Genomic DNA, 20,761 nt, shown 5'->3' on the forward strand with positions numbered 1-20,761 from the left:
TCCCGCCCCCTCCTACAGCTACTGGCGCGCCGTGGGCTTGGCGCAGGCGCAGACGTGGCTCCTTAACTTACAAATTGTACCTTGGGCTGGTTTCATGTATGTCTTCTAAGTATCCGCTTTTAGTTTCCGTGTTTTGGTATTTTTTTTTTTTTTTTTTTTTTTTTTTAACGACAGTGCCTTCTAGGGGAACAGTGTCGCTGGGCTGGACGGTAGAGAATCACCTTTGGCACCATCGTGCGATCTCATGCACCCTACCAGTGGTAATACTGGCGTTAACGTTTGAGTTCCCACCATGTGCTAAAGTTTACAGATTATCTCAGTTAAGCCCGCAGCCTTATGAGGTAGATATTACTCCTCATTTTTTGCAGAGAAAAACAAAGGCTGAAGAGAAAAAGTGCCTTGTCCGAGTGGTAGAACTAGAATTGAATGCAGTCCAAGCTGTTTGCATGTGTTTTTAATAATAATGTTTTGTAAACTTGATGCCTATTATTCAAAAATTGAAGCAATCAGAAATAATAATAGCTAACATTTAGTGAGCACTGATGAGTCCTAGTAACTGTTATAGGAATCATGTCATTCTTTTGAGCCCATCTTTTCTTGCCTATTTGAGGACTTGGCTCTAACTGCTCTTTTTGGCAGCTTCAGTTTTTTCTTCTCTATTGGATCTTCCCTATCAGCTCATAAACTTCCTGCAATGATTGCCATAAAATCATTTCATGATTTCATTTTTTAAAATAATCCTTCTTGACCCCAATCAGCAACCACCCGATTTGTTTTCTTTCCTTTATAACAAAATTTCTGGGGGGAAAAAAAATCTTTACATCCATTATCTCCATTTTCTTACCTTTTGTTCTTTTGTTTGTTTTTCCCACTTTAACCAGGATTTGGTCCCAACCAATACTGTGAAGTAGCTCTTGTTAGGTTTACCAGTGATTCCTACCTTGCAAAATTCGGCAGTCAATATTTAGTCCTCAATTCTGGTGAAATTTGACAGAGTTGCTTGCTCTCGTTGATATGAGTCTTCATGTATTGGGATGCCACACTCTCCTTGCCCTCCTCTTCTCAGTTTCCTTTGCAGACTACAATTTCTGCCTGAGCTAAGCCAGACTGAAAGGGTTGATCTGAGCTTTAAGATTGGCAACAAATTGCTCAGAGTGTAGTCTCACAGATGGATCTGGGGCTCTAATGAACCAGACGCTCATTCATTTGTAATCACGCCTATGTTCTTGGATAAATGAAACAAATTCCATTTTCCCTGTCGTTTAACAAAGATTCCTTAACTCGGGAGCCAGGAAAAGATTGTTCTAGCTTAGGCCAGTCATGACTGGCTGCAATTAGGTAATCTAAAATCGATCTGAACTTATTTTTTCTCCTTTGTAACAAGAGAAGGTATACCCCATATTATTAATGTTTCTTCCTATCCTATTTTAAAAATATATATTTTAAACTATTAATAAGTCACCGCAATGTGTTAGGCATAGTGGAGGAATTCAGAGATGTGGTAAACTCGACTATTGCCTAAAAGATGCTCGCAATATAGTAGGAGATTTTAAAAAACAAATAGAACTTACAGGGCTGTAAATGCTATACAAGTGGTATGTGCCCCACACTAAAAGAGTTGTGTGAAGGTAGAGTTATATTTTGTCTGAATGTTCCTTTAAAACTTCCCAGTGCATGTGACACTTCAAGCAGGGCCTTGAAGGATGGCAGAGCTAAGGAGGGGTGCATTCTGGGAGAGGGGACAGCATTAGCAAAGGCACAGAGGCTACCCATGTCATAATTAAGGTCATTCTTTAGGGATGGCCTGAATACAAGGCTGCCAATACCACCACTGGACGCTAGATGTCACAAGTGAAATTAATTCTAGATGGGTTCTCCTTATAAGATAACTTACATGGAACTTCTGATTCACAGTACCAGATGCAGATCTCTGTACTCAGGCAAGGTCCGCATACTATGGCCTAAATACCAAAGGTCAGGAAAAAGCAAAAAACAGCAACCTTGTATCCGTTATTTTCCATTGACAAAAGGAGAGATGGGACTTGGCCTCTTCACACGGTAGTGGATTCACCAAGCACAGGATGGGAGTTTCGATTCTGGGAAACAACACCCCCCTTCCAATTTTGTGCCCCTCAGTTACAATTCCTAATACTATAGCTGTCCAGAACTGGGATAGACTCCTGTAGTGAACTTGTCATCATTTCCTTGTGACTGTTCCAGAAGAAACAAGAGGATTAGACTGTTACATGGTATTGAAATCTACATATATTTTGACAGGAACTTATTGAATGATCATTTGTTTTGGGCACTACAGATGAATAGTCTCTGTATTAAACGAACTTAGAGTTTAGTGGAAGAGACATTTACCAAACAGTAAACAGTAAATCCTTACTTAGAGGATGACTTAGGCTTTCTTGTTCCTTCACATTATTAAGTAGAGCTGCAAGCTAGTCTTCGCTGGGATCAAGCAAAAACAAGCTCAGGACTCTGAGACACAGAGTCTGCAAATAAGAATGAGATTAAGCTGTAGAGCTCTGTGATTTATAGTATGGTCTGGAATATGAAGTTATGAGAGTTACACTAAAGGTTGTGGTCACTGAAACTTGGGGGATGGCTGAGATGAAGAGAAAAAGCTTCGAGAGAGAACAGAGGGGTGTGTGCAGGACTTTTGAGATTGTCCTAATCCATGGCACAGGAGGAGAATAAGGATCCACAAGAAAAACACGAGCCATATGAGAAGAGATCAGGAAATTGAATTGTCACAACTTCTACTGTGATAATTAGATATCGAATGAATCATTGTACCAGGCAGGTGGATTTGACTGTTTAATAGTAATAATAATAATGAAACCCAGTCTGCGATCTCTCCTGTACTAACAATGTCTAGCACCAGCTTGAACTCTGAGTGAGCCTTATTGCTGTACTATTTTTTCTTTAAATAGGGGAAATCTTCTCTCAGAGAAAGGGTGCACCATCCCAATACAGTAGACATTTATCAGCTAACATCCTAGCATGAATTTCTTCCTCCTATTCCCACCAAGAGAATTCTGATGATTCTTTCGTGTAATTCCTATTTTCTCAATTTTCAGCCATATGAATTCTTTAAAATTGATGCTACCTTTCATCTCTAGGATAGCCCATCACCCTGGTTACAGTAATTGGTTCGAAGATGTGCATGTGATGGAATCTAAGCCAAAGAGATTTTCCACTGGGACGGCTAGATAAATGGATTTTGTTAACTGCCTCTGTTACAGTCTGAATTGTGTCCTTACCCCCATCGCCACCCTCCCCCCATATTCATATGTTGAAACCCTAATTCCCAATGTGAACTGTATTTGGAGACAGGGCCCTTTAGGTTAAATGAGGCCACGAGGGTGAGGCCTTAATTGATAGCGCTACAGTCCTTATAACAAGAGGAAGAGACATCAGAGATAGATCCCCTTCCTCTTTATCTCTCCCTCTCTTTGCCCCACTACTCCCAAGTGCACACAGCGAGAAGGAGGCTGTCTGCAACCCAGGGAGAGAGACCTCACCAGAAACCAACCTTAGTCTTGGACTCCCAGCCTCCAGAACTGTGAGAAAATGTCTGTTATTTAAGCCACCCAGTCTGTGGTATTTTGTTACAGTTGCCTGAGCCGATTAATACACCCTCTGTACTTAAACTTTATAACCCAGAGCTTCTAGCTGCCAACTTGGGGTTCATGAAAGACAAATCTGCTTGAAAGAGAGGGAACAGAGAGTTCTGGTCATGCCATTTGAGCCCTGTATCAAGCTGTCATGAAGCTAGAGCTATCCCTGGACTGTTCAGTTTTTGCTCCAACCCCAGAGCTTCACTTTGAGTTTTCTGTTTTCTGTTGTTTGCAACATAAAGATTTTTTGTTGTTGTTGTTTGATTGTTTGTTTTTGAGATGGTGTCTTACTTTGTCACCCAAGCTAGAATGCAGTAGTGCGATTTCGGCTCACTACAACCTCTGCCTCCTGGGTTCAAGTGATTCTCCTGCCTCAGCCTCCCAAGTAGCTGGGATTACAAGCGTCCACCACCATGCCTGGCTAATTTTTGTATTTTTAGTAGAGATGGGGTTTCGCCATTTTGGCTAGTCTGGTCTCGAACTCCTGACCTCAACTGATCCGCCTGCCTTGGCCTCCCAAAGTGCTGGAATTACAGGCGTGAACCACTGTGGTCAGCCAACAACGTAAAGGGTTTTAACCAATACACATAGTAATACTTGTGTCTCATCTTGAGTAGAATAACCTGTGACGTTGAACCTGTCAAGTTCCCATTCTACATTTAGGCTAAAATGGAAAGTTGCTAATTTCCAGAGACTGGATCTGGCTTCTTTTAGAAGAAAATGCCTTAGTTGAATGAAAAGAAAGTCTTATCCTAAATAAAGGGGCTTAACGGAGGAAAATAAAGATTCAAACAGCTTACATGGAATCCCTTTCTTCATTCCACTTCAGACTACCACCACACCACCTCTAAACTAACTTCTTCAGGTGATTTTAGCACCTAAGCCAGTTAGAATTAAGACTACATGTTTGTATTAGTTACGGTTTTTACTTGCTAAGAAGTGTACTCACTCTGGTTGGTTTAAGATATACACGTATATTAAAAACGAGAGTCCTAACTTTCGCAGCCATTTAAAAGACTGTAGCTGTTATGTATTCCTCCTCTCTAGCACCCATTACATATCCCGTATATATTTTGACAGTCCCTCAACTACTTGGAGGCTCTTTATCCAGTAAAGCAACCCCAAGCTTCACTCTCCAATAAAACATATTCGTAGCCGTGATTTAGATTACTCACTATTCTGTTGGCCCAAATTTATTTGGCCCAAATCAGAGGGATAGGATAAAACTTGGGGTCTTTTTCTGTCTCTAAGGGCTTGACACTGTGACACCGTACTCTTCTGTTTGTATCTCAATTCAGTTGAAGGAAATGGTTGCTGATCTCATAATGTTTAGGTTAATGTATTTTATTTCTAGGAAAATCCACTTGGGATTGCCCAGTGCACACGGTAGACATGGAAATTGATCATCAGCATCCCCAGGTAAGCAACTGGATACCCCTATTCAGAACTACCAGCCCAAAACCCACCTCCTGCCTGTTGCCACTAGGTGACAGTCTTTGCAAATATTTTGTTTGAAGGAACCCTCTTTCTGTAACAGAAATTAGATTCTGTTGGGAAATGTTTCTTTGCTAGTTTCAGTTAGATTTGCCAAATGCCCATATTTGTTATAATCTACACTCTTAGTCATTTGAGATCATAGTTATTTCTCATCTGGAACACTCTTTTCCTCCCTTTATTTAGTTCACTCTTCTCATCCTGTTCGCTGGAAAGGTCCTATAACTAATGGTTAAGCACACAATACATGTTCTGGAGTCAGCATCTGGGTTTAACTGCAGGCTCTGTTACTTCCTAGATGTGTCTACCTTTGACAAGCCACTTGCTCTTTTTAAGTCTCAGTTTCCCCATGCACAAAGTGGCAAAATCAAAGTGTCTAATTCAATAGGTAATCACTAACACTTCTAAAGCTCCTTTAGCATAATGTCGGTAAATGGGAGCTGTTATTATTAAGAGCACTGTCTTAGCTTAAATGTCACTCCCTCCAGGACTCTTTTGCTGAGTCTCTAGTCTAGGGCACGTCCCCTGTGCTTCTCCTTCAGGCCACTTATAATAGCTTGTAGTAATTTGTGTAATTTATGTCTGCCTCCCTCGCTAAGCTGTATCTCCCAGCAAGTACCATAGTGCCTGAAACATGCCGAGGGCTAAAGTTAAGTTTGATGAATGAATGAAAAAATGCATACTCAAATCACTAGTATCAAATGAAATTCATTGATTTAAGTGGGAAATCTGTGAACTCTTTTATATCTGTTAGAGATCAAAGTAACTTGTAGAGAAATTGTTACTCTTAATTCTGAGTGAAAAGTGCTGAGCATTTATTAATCAGTTTACATGAAATCCATGAAATGTTCCTGAGTATACCAGTATACCAAATAACTAGTTTGGGGTATTGCTTCATTCACTTATGACAATGTAGGTGTCCCTCACTTGAACCAATTTTTTTCACCAAGAATTTATTTATTGATGTACTGTCTGTAATTCAAGCATTTTTAAATGTACTTGGGAACGTAGTATGTAAAATAATTGAAGAGGCCTCGAAAGTAAAGAATCCTTGGCTGAAGTAAATGTTCACTTTTGTGTAAATACTCAATTTCATGTATTAAGTTATCTTAAAGCAAGAGCTACCCTTCATGAACTTAAAGCTTTAAAACATATATTTCCTAATATTTTATCATGTCATAGACAGATTTTATGTATATCCTTCAAAACAAATCTGGCCCATGTTGTCCTATGAATATTTCAAACTAGAAAATATTGAAAACATTGTATAATTTCAGGAATCTTTAAAGTCATTTAGTTATGAAATGATCAACTGAGCAAGTAAGAAAGTCCAAAAGTAGTCACAAGAAATGTTAGATGTTTGTTTTTAAAAAATAGTTTTATGTTTCCAAAGTTTTCTCAAAATATGAAGAATGAGAAGGTTTTGTGGCCTTGAAATACCCTAGACAGACAACAAAATCTCCTTTTCTTCCTACCATGGTGATAAATAAAACTTGAGGTGGCCCTGACAGTAGATGTGTTCCTTTCTTTGTATTAATCATTGCTTTTCTGGCCTGTTTATTTCTCCACTGCCTGAAGATGCTGGGGCTCTGGCTTCATCACAAATGAATCCCATCAACTCACCCATGACATGCTACACACTACTAGCAGTATTTGGCCACTTTTGATAAATTGTTTAGTTGTGTGAAATACTTCCCTAAACTGAAGTTCTGGAACTCATCAGGTGTCTTCTCTGACAGTCATATCTTTCTTTGGCTCTCAGATTACCCAAGCAGCTGGGGTAAAGCCCATATCCTCCCACAAAGCATGCTTCTTTGGAAATTTGTATCTATTGGCTTTGGCACTCAAGTAATGTTCTTGCATTCTCCGTCAAGTCAGGGATGAATAATCTCTTGAGGGTGAGTAACCTTTTAAATGTTGGAGGACTCACAGTTCCAGGGATCAGTGTGCATTTAGCAATTTGTAAGAAAGGTCAGCGTCCCTTATGACCACATTTGTGTTAGCAAGGCACAGATTCTTCTTCTCCTTCTTTGACTTAGTCTGGAGGTTGACATCACACTCTTCTCATGTCAATCCATCAGTTTGTGCAATCTTGATATACAAATGAAGTATGACTTCTGAGTTTCATGGGTGTGTAATCATTATCATTATATATGATTGAAAGCAGGCAGTTATAGAAGGGTCTTGGGTGACTGTCATTCTCCCATCTATAAAACTCCTGGCAAAGGGATTAATACACATCCTATAAACAGAGCCAGAGTTAAGTTCCTGAAAACAACATCCCATTAATAAGGTTTAAATCTTGAAGTCAACATGGAAAAAATAGGTTTAAAAAGTAACATCTAATTTGTTTTTCAATACGGTTGGAAGGTCAGATTTCATTCCTACTCCCATGAAAGTAATTAGAGCTGCTCTCATCTTAAGAAACAGAGGTATATTAGGGTCACACAGTGTTTTCCACACTTTGTTCTGTATTAGAAACACCTGAGGAACTTTTACAACTCCTGATGCCCAGGCTGTGCCTAGCACTAATGAAACCGGAATGGCTGGGGTGGGTGCCAGGTGTCAGTGATTTTCAAAACTCCTTGGGTGAATCCAATGTGCAGCAAAGCTTAGGAATCTTGAGTTGAAGCAATCATACATTCTCTACCACACTTCAGCTTTTCTTCATTGCCTCTTTAGCTCAGTGCATCTTAACCTGCCTGCTCTTTAGAATCAAGGAGCATCTTAAAAAAATTCCATTCTGATTCATTAGGTCTAGGGCAGGGTGTACGCATCAGAAACATTCAGCTTTCCCATGTGACTCTAGCATGCAGCCAGGGTGTAGAATCTCTGGACCAGCAGATCACAGAAAGAGGCACATAAGGTGGATCTTTTGGCATTTTTCTGGCAGTTAAGAGCTTCATACATTTTAAAAATTCCTCTTCACTAGCTTTGTTGAATGAATTTTCTTCTTCAAAGCACTAGGCTGTAAAGTCCAACCATCTTTCTGAATCTGTTCATAGCAGGGTTACCTGATAAAATGCAGGATACCCAGTTAAATTTGATTTCAGCTAAATGAATATTTTTAGTATAAGTATGCCTATGTGATATTTGGTATTATAATAAAAATTATTTACTATTATTTGAAATTCAAATTTAACTTGTACCCTGCAATTTTATTTGCTACATCTGGCAACACTAATGGTGGGAGAGCATGGCTTATTCTTGGGAAAGTCAGCAGCTGAATTCGGGTGGAGCAGAGCACCATCCCTTGAAACTTCAGGGTTTGTGGCCTTTTAGCACTTACTTTTTGCTGCAAAGGTGGTAAATAAAGAGCCACCAGCAGTTTTGGAATTAAAAACTCCTAAAATCCCCCAGTGAGCCAAGAAGACGAGGAGGTTTACTGTGCAAGAACTAGGATGTGGAAAAAGGTGAAGACCTGAATCTTGAGTATAGGTTTTGGTTCCAGGAATCCCAGCTCTGTACTCTCTAAGGAATCACTATTTTGCCACTTTGAACTTTTTTGATGATTTCAAGTGCCTCAGACTTGCTTCCATACTCCCCAACCCCTTTCACATTTTTTTACACGTTATTATTTCTTCCTAATCTCTCTGAATATCAGATGCTTGCGGCCTTGGCTGAAATTGAGATAGTTTCCAGGTGGAACTGCTCTCATAACTCAGTGAGTCTGAACTAATGGAAACTTTGGAAGTCCTTTGCAGTGTTGTAAGCACCCCCTAATCTCAGGAGGCTTCCCAAGCAGTCTGGATACTTTTCTGCCTCAGTCTCTAAGGACTGTTCACTACTAGCTGATTCCTGAAATTTCCTTCCTTCCCTCCATCCCAAATAGACCTTGAACTGTAAATAAAAGTCGTGGGTGGGTAGATTTCTTAGCCAACAGCAGGTTCTCTACAAAGGGAAAAGGAGTGAGATTTCACGATGATTCCCAGAAAGCAGGTGTTATAATGATTTTACCAAATTGGAGCCTGACATTTTGATGAATAACTCTTGAGAACCCCTTATAATTTCCTCCATGGAGGAGATAGGCAAACAGGTAATATGTCAAATCCCCCTTTGCTGGTCCAAGTTTACTAATGGATGGAGGTGAAACAGGTGAAGCACATTAACTTTTAACCTGTTAACATTGATTGTTTTCACTAAGCATTAGGTACTCAAGAGAGAAATGCACACTGGCAGAAAGGAGACAAGACAAAGGGTGATAGGAAGGGGCTGGAAACTGGCCTGCATCTCGGAACATATTTGCAAGCCAGCTGGGCCCACTTTGCACAGATGTTTTTATAGGAGCAAGAAGGAGGGAAAAGTGTGCTAGTGTTGGATGCATTAGCACAGCAGTGGAATATCTTTGTTAGCATTTTTCCTTCTTTCTCACTGTGGCTGGACGAGGGTGGGGGCTTGGTCAGAGGCTTTGGGATAATTTTATTGCTCAACCTAAATTCAAGGAAATTATATACACTGACAATAAGACTTTTTACCAAGTTCATTTAAAAATGGTTAGTTTGTATTATTTGGATGTCAACTCTGAAATGCAAAGAGTTGCATGTTTATTTGCCTGTGGATAAAACAATCCAATCATCATTAGCTATTTGGAGAAAATATACTCAGAATTTATCTCCCTAGGCATAAATGTTGTGGTGGTTTTATTACAATATAGGTTTACTCCTCCCCTCCACAGATGATTGGTTTGGTCTTCCACTGTTTGGTGCTTCAGTTGCATGTCTATGTGATTAAGTGATTAAGGAGCTTGTCTGTAAGAAGGTTGCTTCTCTGTCTCTCTTCTTCCAGAAAATGGAAGAAGTCGGTTTTTTCTGTATAATTTGTAGGTTTGCAAATTAGTGGCCCACCATTGTACTGTTTGGCCCACACACAGTGCAGAAGAAAAGAAATATTTGATTTAAAGTTAGAAACTTGGGAATTTACACACACACACACACACACACACACACACACACACACACACACACAATGTGGATTTCCAGCATATTTTGAAAAATCAGATTTGGCTATTTTGTGCCCATACTTCTTATGTCAACAATCCACCAGTTCCTTGGATCTCATACTGGGTATGCTTTTTACAGTTCACCAAGGCCTGTCACTTTATCATTGGGTTTTCTCAAAAGGGCCAGATACAAGGAGACATTTATATAGCCTGTGTGTATAATTCCTGTATGCCTTTGAATTTGCCATCCATGCCATGAGGCAAGATTCAATTATGTTATCACTCCAATGTCCTCCAACCTGATTCTGGGATTCTTCTCCTTTATACAAATGAAGTTCTTAATATTGCAATAGACTATCTGATACTCTACTTGAGGAAAAATTTGGCTGTGTGGTAGCTCTAAAAGTCATTTTTGTTGTATTTCAATTTAGTCTGCTTAGCGTATGAATAAATTTATGACTAACGTAGTAACTCTTAAGTTGGTTTACTTCTTTGTGTTCTCAGTGATGAAGAATTAAAGTATCATCTGGATAAGCTCATCTATAAATGAAAAATAGAATTAGTAATTTGAATATTTAGAAGTGATTGCCTATACAGGTAAAATATAGCAAAGAGGTGCTTAACTTTGACTCTGCTTCGGCTGATGTCAGACAACTTTAACGCTAGAAGGGACCTTAGGAATAAAATCTGGCCCCTTCATTCTGCAGATAAAACTGAACTTAAGAGAGGTAAAGTGATTTATTCTTTTTTTGTTTTTGAGACAGAGTCTTGCTCTGTCACCCAGGCTGGAGTGCAGTGGTATGATCTTGGGTCACTGCAACTTCCGCCTCTTGGGTTCAAGAGATTCTCCTGCTTCAGCCTCCTGAGTAGTTGGGATTGCAGGTGCCTGCCACCACGCCTGGCTAATTTTTGTATTTTAAGTAGAGAAGGGGTTTCACAATGTTGGCCAGGCTGGTCTTGAACTTCTGACCTCAAGTGATCCACCCGCCTCGGCCTCCCAAAGTGCTGGGATTACCGTGCCCAGCCAAGTAATTTATTCTTGGTCACACTATGGGTTAGTGTCAGAGCTGGGGCCCAAATGATATCTCTTTTGACTTTAACCAAGGCTCATTGTATTTTAATTACCCTTAATTGCCTGTAATTACATAGATACTGGTTTAGGTTTATTTCTTAGTTTTCAGTGTTGTTTATTGTTTATTACAATAAGCATTATTTACAATGAAAATTATATTGTCATAATTCTATATTTATAAGTATCAGAATTGTGATGAAATTCTAAATTATTTCAAAGGCACTTTTCTTGAAAATATGAAGATGGCCCTTAATAATGAAAAATTTTTAATTTATATTTTGAGAAAGGCTTCCAGACAACAGGCAATGCTAACAGTAGTCGTCTTTGCATGTCTTTAGATGGCTTCCTCTGCTTCTTTGCTTTTATTATCTGTATGTACACGTTTCCCATAATGAATCTGCATCACTTGTAGAATTACTGGAATTTTTAAGCAGCTATGCAAAGGAAACAAAAGCAAATCCAGTCTGATAAAGACATGAAGCATTTGTATGAAATTAAAATGTTCTCACACCTCATTCATTCCTATGAGTGGGATATAAAGACCATTTCCTGTGACTCAAATATGCACACGCAAAGAGAAAAGATTTGACACTTTCCCACAGTGAGAGAAAAATGTCTGGTGGCCGTGATTGCAAGGAGGCATGTGCTGAGAGCTGTGACCTAGAGTGCATTCCAGGCTGAGTAGCACCAACTTTTAAGATTAAAAACCCAGCAGTTCCAACTCTCTTAACTATGATCCCTTCATAGTATCTGGCTGACCGACCTTCCCTGATATTCTGGTATAGACTTTTGGTTTCCTTGAAATTCTGAAAGCTAAGGAAAATTCAAATTCTGATTTACTTTAGCCTAGTTTCAGGGAACTTAAAGATAGGAAAGTTAGCACCCGCAGTCCAGCCTCCCTCCAAAGGTGACAGCTGTGTGGTTTCCAGGGGAAGAGTTTACTTGGATGGGGAGAGAAAATGCTTCTTGATAAATCATGTGTTTTTATGACTCCTGTTTCTGGGAAACCTGATACGTACAATGCACCTACACAGTTGAAACTTGACCTCTATTACTGCTTTATGTGTGATTGTGATTGTGATTGAGTTTGAAACCTGAGTGATTAAGGAGCTTGTCTGTAAGAAGGTTGCTTCTCTGTCTGTCTTACTCTTTTTTTCTCTTCTTCCCCTCTATCTCTCCTTCTATATTTTTATATAATGTTAAATTTTGTAATCGGCTGATTCTACTTTCTCATGCTCCTTAATTTTGATTTCTTAGAAAGATGAAGCATTGGAAAGCACTGCATAGCTCCATGTTATCAATCAGTTAATGTCTTCAGTCCTTTAATGTCCTCTCTGCACAGCTGGGATGCTTGAGAGAAGACTGTTGACAAGTCTTGTATGTGTGGAAGACACCATTTTACTTACTTTCCCTTTATCGTGGAAGGAACATAAGCCCATCTTACAAAAAGATACCTAGGACCCCGGAAGAACAATTTTTATTCCGAATCTCAATAAAATATTCTGTCACATTTCTTTGTATCAGTAACTCCTGGAGTGAACGTTCTCTTTTTAAGTTTTGGTATGTTTCTAAATAAGTCATAAATCCATTCACACATACACACACAAACACATACACCTCTACTCTGCATCTATAGACCTCTCCATTGCAGTTGGGATGTGGTGTTCCTGCTGATGGGGTTGGACAAAGGATCCTTTCAGGCAATGCCTAGTGCTATTTCGTATGACATGGGAGTGAAATCCCTCCACTCCAATTTTCCTGCCAAGTATTTTGGTACATTGTCTCTCTTACTTCCTCAGAGTCTGGAGTGACAAGCTACAGCCTCAGGCTGGAGTGGCTGAGGCTCTAACACATAGACAGGAGAGCATTTAGGAGTAGCACAGAGTATCTTCACTCTGAAGGAAGAGTAATTGAAAAATCCCAAGCTGCTCCAGTTGGTTCTTAGGTCATTCCTGGAAACAAACTTTGATAGCCCCAACTCCCACTTCATGAGTCTTCTTGCTTTTCCTCCTACAGTGATGATTCTCGCCCCACAATTCTCACCCTGAACTAAAACGTGCTTACACTTGCAGATGTTGGTATGGACAGTTCCAAAGGAGAGCCTTACCACAAGATTTAGCTTCTTTGGAGAGTCTTAAAAATAATTTTTCAAATAGTTGTTCATTTAAAATGCTACTTATGTTGTAGAACAAGTGAACCTTTCAAATTACCTTACAGTTTATAAAGCACTTACAGATATATATTTAGTAGAAGGAAATAGAGGTGTTCCCCCTATGGGAAATGGGCTGTGCCATTAGTCAGATCCTTATTGAGTGTGGGGTATTAATGCGCAATGTGCAGATTTGGGAAGGGAAATTCAGACAGACAGTATACCGAAGGAAAATGACCTGGGAAACACTGGCTCTGAAAGTCCTGGCCTAGCACTGTGGAGTGGGAGGTCCTGCTGCTGGAACCACACAGAACTTGATTCTAATCTCAGCTTTGCTTCTTCATAGAGTGGAGGCTTTGAAGCCACATTTCTTGGATCCAAATCAGGCTTTCACTACTTATTTTGTAAACTTGGGCAGCTTTCTGGTATTTCTTATCTTAGGAATGGAGACAATAATGCCACCTGATGCATAGTATTGTGAGGACTAAATGAGATATGATATACAATGTTGCAAAGGTGCTGGTGCATTATATGTCTTCAGTAAATATTAGCTATTATTCTATGAGTGATATTAGCAATGGCCAGTCACATGACTGCCTCCTATTCAATGTCCACATATGTAAAAGGGAAAAAGATAATTGTTATAAGGATTCATAGAGGGCATGTGTTTTGTTAATTTAATTTTAACCTTTTAATTTAAAAAATTACAAATACATGCAAAAATAAAAAGACTAATGTAAATAACCCTCATGTGCCCATCATCAAGCTTCAACACTGATCACTTTTTGCCATTTTTCTTTCAATTATTTTCCCACCAGTTTTTGTTTCTGGGATGTTTTCAAGCAAATCACAGATAGCGTATTATTTCAACTGTAAATTCTTCAGCATGTAGGTGTGGAAGATTGTTTTCGAGATGGCCACAGTGATTCTTCCATGAGCAGCCCCTTTGCAGTGTGACTTTGCAGCTCATCCCATGAGGAAGTAGTCTGTTTCTCAGCACCCTGGAATCTGGGCTGGCCTTGTCATGCACCTTGACTAATGAATGTGGCAAAAATAATGTTATCGGATTCTAAACCCATGCCTTGTAATTCCTAGGCAAAAGAATCTGAACCTATTCCATGTTGCTGACATTACCAATTCATAAGTAAATAACACCACAAAGTTTTGAGTGGTTTACGCACTGACAGCTACCTAATATAGTAATGTGTTTTTAAAAATCCCTAACACAGATATTCATATATAATGAACATGAAACTTTTAGCTTCCTGTCCAAAGGACAGAACTCACAAGGCATGAGACATTTTATAACCCTGAGAGTGAGTGTCAGTAGCTGGGGTTTGTGTGGAAGTAGTATTCCATGACATTCATTCTAACCAAGAACCTTCTGTGGCTGAATTGTATATTCCAGCTCAAGATCTAAAGGATACTGATCCTTGCTCTAAGATGATAGTTCGTAAGCTTTACTGGGTTACAGTCTCCTTTGAGAATCTGATGAAATCGGTAAGAATTCTTCACAGGAAAAAATAGTGTACTTGTACACAGCTTCCTTGCTACACACACAGAGATCTCTACCTATAGATAATGTGTGTGTGTGTGTGTGTGTGTGTGTGTGTGTGTGAGAGAGAGAGAGAGAGAGAGAGAGAGAGAAGCTTGCTAACATCATAGGGTTTGTGGACCAGCCAGTGCATGGATACCAGTTAAGAAACTATGCTGGGTGCTGTGGCTCAAGCCTATAATCCCAGCTACTTGAGAGGCTGAGGTGGGAGGATCACTTGAACCCAGGAGTTCAAGACCAGCCTGAGCAACATAGCAAGACCCCTTTTCTTAAAAGAAATTTTTTTAATTGGCTGGGTGTGGTGGTGCATGCCTGTAGTCCCAGCTACTTAGGAGGCTGAGGCAGGAGGATTGCTTGGGTCCAGGAGTTCAAGGCTGCAGTTAGCTATGATTGTGGCACTGCACTCCATGTACTCAAGCCTGGGCCACAGAGCAAGACCCTGTCTCTTAAAAAAATAAGAAGGAGAAGAAGAGGAGGAGGAGGAGGAAGAAAGAAGCAGAAGAAGAAGAATAGGAAGAAGGAGAAAGAAGAGGAAGTACAAGGAGGAGGAGAAGAAAGAGGAAAGAAGAAGAAAGAAGGAAGAAGTAGGAGGAGGAGGAGGAGAAGAAAGATGGAAGAAGAAGAAAGAAGGAAGAAGAGGAAGAGGGGAGGAGGAGGGGAGGAAAGGGAAGGAGAATAAACTCTAGTCTTACTTGAACAGACCTCTACGTGTATACCCAAAACTGCATAGTCAACTCTAACTGCCAGATAATCTGTTTGCCAGATTTCCACTGCTGTTGCTGTTGCAGCTACTTCTGAAAGAGGAGTAACTGTGGTATGGCTTTCTGGCTGCATTTTAGGTTTAGGGTCTAAAAGCTCCTTGACCAGTGCTTGGTTTAACCAGATTTGTTTCAGAGTCTTCCGAAGCTCTGGGTTCATTCTTCCACCTCCCACCCCTTGACCCTTGTTTAACCCAAGCATTGAGCAATATAATGCTCAGGAATTTAGTTGGCAGCTCCCAGCAGGACCTCCACAGCTATACCTTACCATGCTGCTGGCGCTGTCCGATGTGCTGGATGCTTCCACCATGTCTTGGCCTGTGTGTTTCTTGAAGATTTCTGTTGATAATTTATTGGGCGTAGGTAGACTGTAAATATTGCCTTGGTTCATATTTTATCACTGCTTGATTGCTGTCTAGGCTATTTATTTACCACGCATTAGTTTGTTCATGGTCCTATTGATGGAGAAGGCTAGCCCTTTGGCCACTGAGTCTATCCTTTGCTAATACCCCATAGGGCCAGAGGTCCCCAGGAATAGGTGAGGGTGGAAGGAAGCAAGGATATGTTGAGAACAAGAGAGCCAGCCCCAAACTCAGGTGAACTGAGAAGTTGGAATGCCTCTAAGATTGATATTAAGGTAACTTTATTGTTCAAAAAAGAGACAAATGAAAGTTACAGATTATTAATAAACCTACAGAAGTACTCACCCCACATCACTGTCTTTCCCCTTACTTTGCTTTAGTCTTTGTAATAGCACTTACCACCTTGCATAATAATGCATGTTTTTTGTTGTTGTTTGACTTCCTCCATTATAATGTAAGCCCCATTAGACCATGGGGTTAATTCCCTGTTCCATCTCCAGAACAGTGGCTGGCACATTGTAGGTGCTCAGTAATTATTTTAATTACTCTTTGAACAAATGGATGAACAATTGAATGAACTGTCGTTACTAAATGGGTATTCTCCAAAGTTTTTTTTTTTTTTTTTTTCCCAAAATTGGTGCATGTAGGAATCTCCTAGAAAGGGCCTTTACAAGATGCAGCTATCTGGTATATATCTTTAGAGACTCTCATCTTTAGTATCTGGAGGATTGAATTCCAGAATCAGATATTTAAGCTCTTTGAGTGATGCCAAGGCAAGTGGTCCTAGGAAAGTATTTTGAAAAAGTTGACTTATGTGATTTATACCCCCACAAAGATGTGTACCAGGAATACTTAGCAAAACAATAGAGTCTCATTTTTTCTCCTTGCCAATTCAGGACATGTCAAAATAATAAGTCAAATATAATCAAAATAAAAAATAATCAAATAGATAACTCAGTAACTCATTCTCATTTGAAATAGCTTTCTTCTGTTTTTTTCCCCACATCTTTTTACTATTTCCTTTTCTTTTTTTTTTTTTCTTTTTCTTTTTTTGAGATGGAGTCTCACTCTGTCACCCAGGCTGGAGTGCAGTGGCCGGATCTCAGCTCACTGCAAGCTCCGCCTCCCGGGTTCACACCATTCTCCTGCCTCAGCCTCCCGAGTAGCTGGGACTACAGGCGCCCACTGCCACGCCCGGCTAATTTTTTGTATTTTTTATTAGAGACGGGGTTTCACCGGGTTAGCCAGGATGGTCTCGATCTCCTGACCTCGTGATCCGCCCGTCTCGGCCTCCCAAAGTGCTGGGATTACAGGCTTGAGCCACCGCGCCCGGCCTACTATTTCCTTTTCATAGATTTTTCTAAACAGATGCACATCTCACAAAAGCTGAAAATTCCTCTTAACCAGCTATTTCTTTCAAATTGAGAAAAAATTGGTAGCAGTCATTGAGAATGCAAAAAGAAATGTTTGAAATATTGTCAGACTCCCTTTTGCTGTTGGACTCTTTTGCTGTTGGACTCTTTAATTTAAAGGGCATATAGGTCACCTAACCCCTACAACAAAAAATCCATTAAGCCTCTAAGGACACAATCACATGATTCATTAGAAATATGGATGATTGGCTGGGTATGGTGGCTCATGCCTGTAATCCCAGCACTTTGGAAAGTTGAGGTGGGTGGATCACCTGAGGTCAGGAGTTCGAGACCAGCCTGACCAACATGGTGAAACCCCGTCTCTACTAAAAATACAAAAAAAAAAAAAAAAAAGCCAGGCTTGGTGGCACATGCCTGTTATCCCAGCTACTTGGGAGGCTGAGGCAGGAGAATCTCTTGAACCCGGGAGGCAGAGGTCGTAGTGAGCCAAGACCGCACCATTGCATTCCAGCCTGGGCAACAAGAACCAAACTCCGTCTCAATATATATATGAATGATTAAAAAACACTTAGAAAATGTTAAGTCTTTTTACATATTAAAGAAATATGAATTAAAAGAGTAATAAGAATTCTCACTGCTGGTTTGGAAAAAATTAATGTCTAGAATGGGAAAACAGACCTTCCCTTACCCCAAAACAATCACTTCCTACATGGCTTGGAACAAGCTTTCTAAAGAGCAGCTTGGAAATAAGTGTCAAAATTTAAAGTGTGGATATCCTTTGTCCCAGCAATTATATTTGAGGGAATGTATCCTTAGGACATCATTTGACCAAGATGTATTTTCAAGGATATTAATGGATGGGCCATTTATTAAATCAAATATTTTGAGATAATTTGAATGTCTACCAATTCAGGGTTAATAAAATTAGTTGACATATTTCCATACAATAAAATTGGCTGATATTTATCGAGCACTATTATTTGCCTGTCACTCTACTAAGTGTATTACAGGGATTAACTAGCTTAATTTTCACAACCATCCTCTACATAGATAGTATTATTATCTCATCTTAAATATGACAAAATTGAACCACAAAGAAGTTATGCAGCTGGTAAGTGGTCACATTGGGGTGACACCCAGACAGTCTGGGGTGATCTGTGTTCTTAACACTGATATTTCATAATGGGATATAACACAGCAACCATATGCAGAGGGAATGAGGATATATTCAGTAGATGAAAGCAGATATCAGGAGAACTTAGCATAGTTACAGAAAGAACAGAGTGGAGAAAGGAAGAAAATATGTGGAACGCTTACAAAACATGTTTTAATGGGAATATACCAAATATGTTATGTAGGGAGTTACTTTTAGATGACTTTCACTTTCTTTTTATAATTCCCTACAATAAAAATTCTTGTTAAATAAGCTTATATTTCTTTTACAATTAGAAAATATGTTTTTTAAAGATCAGCCAACTGCTAGCCTTAATGTATTTTGGCAAACCTTGAGGCGGTCTTTCCTGTTTGAATCAATTGGTATTGTTTTTTCCTGCTAACATTTCCTATAAACCAGTGCCTTCAAAAATCTCAATTACTCAATAGTTTAAAGTTGGCTCTATGTCCATATTTTAATGAAACCCTAGATAACTATCCTGGGAGTTGTAATTAAGGAGATGTGTAGGAATATGAAGATATAATACAGAAATTATTGTGGTAGACATGGTTGCTTGGCTGACCCAAAAACCATTGAAAAGACTGAGATTTCCACAATTCAGGCTGGAGAAGCAAAGTCATAGGCACTTTGGACCTAGAGTTGGTCATGTAACACATGAAACCAAAGGAGTTGGCTGCTGCAAGAGCTTCTATAAAATACTTTTTTTCCCCCCAAATAGAAAGATAAACCTGGATGGCACGCCTCCTGCCTCTACTAATCTTCCAGCTCTTCAGTCAGTCATGAGGGTATGATTTTTGCAGTTGTGGCAGCCAGTTTGTGAACTTGAGGTGACAAGATAAGGGAAAGATCAAGGGATATGCAAGGGATACCCTGACCGTAACGTTGTGATGCTGCTGAGCGAAAGCCAGCTAAAGTCTACCTCCTGGCTTCTTGTTATGAGAGAAAAAGAAAGCCTTATTTGTTGAAGCCACTGTTTACTTTTTCATTAGTTGCAGGCATGCATATTCCCAATGGATACAGTGCTCAAAATACTCAGATATTATTCTTTCTTGAATTTCAGCAAATGTTTCATATCTTCCCTTGCAAAGAAATATTGTTTGAATCATTTTTAGGAAATCTAAAAGACTGAAATTCAAATTTAGAGTTCATCCGGTTAACTTTCTTTTTTGACATGCAAAATTAGTATTTAGGGAGAATAAAGGATTGCCACAGGGTTATAAGACTAGTGGTTATTTTCTTTTCTGAACAGCAGAATTTTGCATGAGGACACCTTCAGGTGGCTATTTGTGTTGTCTACAAGTCATAAGCCATAAGAGTTATGGTATATGACGTACAAGATGATAGATAAGAACATTTTACAGCATCTCAATAGATAAATTACTGACAAGAAATATGTCTGCTCCTTACCCTGAGCATGGGAACTGCTGGCTGATGGATTCACAGAAGATATGAGTGTAAGAATGCTTGCCTGGGTGTCCTGGTAGCTGTTCTTCATCATAAGCACTTAAGGAGTCATTTTGTTGGATGATTTTGGTCACTGATAGAGGCTGAGATATGCAAGCTGATGGCCGTCGACAAAGCAATGACCTCATTATTTTTGTCTAAAAGACCAGCTCAATCCCTGCTGGAACATCTTTTTGGGATTTCTGTATCACTTATAGCTAACGTGTCTAGCTTTGCCACTTACATTTCTAAAATGTCATTTTAGAATGAAGCTTAAAAAGAAAGTGGGAGGAAGCTGAGGGTATAATATAGAACCCTGTCCACCAGTTGTGTATTCTAATCAGTTCATTTAAATGTGTGTGAAGGAGCCACATCACAAAATGACCTGAAAAATCAGACCATAGCGCTATATCCTAAACACTTGTGATTCAGGTCTCAGCTCATACGTAACCTTCAATGGCACATTCCCTGATCCCTCGATCTGATGCAGTCCAACATTTGCTCTATGACATCACTCCATTTTTGTTTCTTCTTGGCTTTTACCACTATCTGATGATTATTTTATCGATTCTGTTCTTTGTTCATTGTCTTTCTCCCCTCTAGTACTTGAGAGATAGCCTGACTCCCTTTGTCTTGCTTGCTGTAGCATTCTGAGTGAAGATGTCAGGCCTCAGACTAGAAGTTCCATAAATGTTTGTGGAATGTACAAAAGATGGTCATGATACTCTCTGTGACAATTTTGGCTACTTAGTCAGGTGACTACATTGTCTTTTAAGGGTGGGAGGGATGATAGAATACCTCTCCTCATTTTCA

At 39.6% G+C, this 20,761-nt stretch overlaps 1 long non-coding RNA gene across 6 annotated transcripts in view; it reads left to right on the forward strand.

Annotated features, from left to right (window-relative positions):
* Window positions 1–20,761, forward strand: part of LOC105480839 (uncharacterized) — a 175,891-nt gene that overhangs the window by 248 nt on the left and 154,882 nt on the right. For 4 of the 6 annotated variants that reach the window (XR_986622.2, XR_986623.2, XR_986621.3 and 1 more), the window contains exons 1-2: window positions 2–96; window positions 4,984–5,048. This is a non-coding gene — a long non-coding RNA (uncharacterized lncRNA). Of the gene's footprint in view, window position 1; window positions 97–1,810; window positions 1,975–4,983; window positions 5,049–20,761 lie in introns of those variants that run through there. The other 2 variants (XR_011624469.1, XR_011624468.1) reach the window with 2 other exon arrangements.

Source organism: Macaca nemestrina, chromosome 6, assembly GCF_043159975.1.
Source record: "Macaca nemestrina isolate mMacNem1 chromosome 6, mMacNem.hap1, whole genome shotgun sequence".
NCBI lineage: Eukaryota > Metazoa > Chordata > Mammalia > Primates > Cercopithecidae > Macaca > Macaca nemestrina.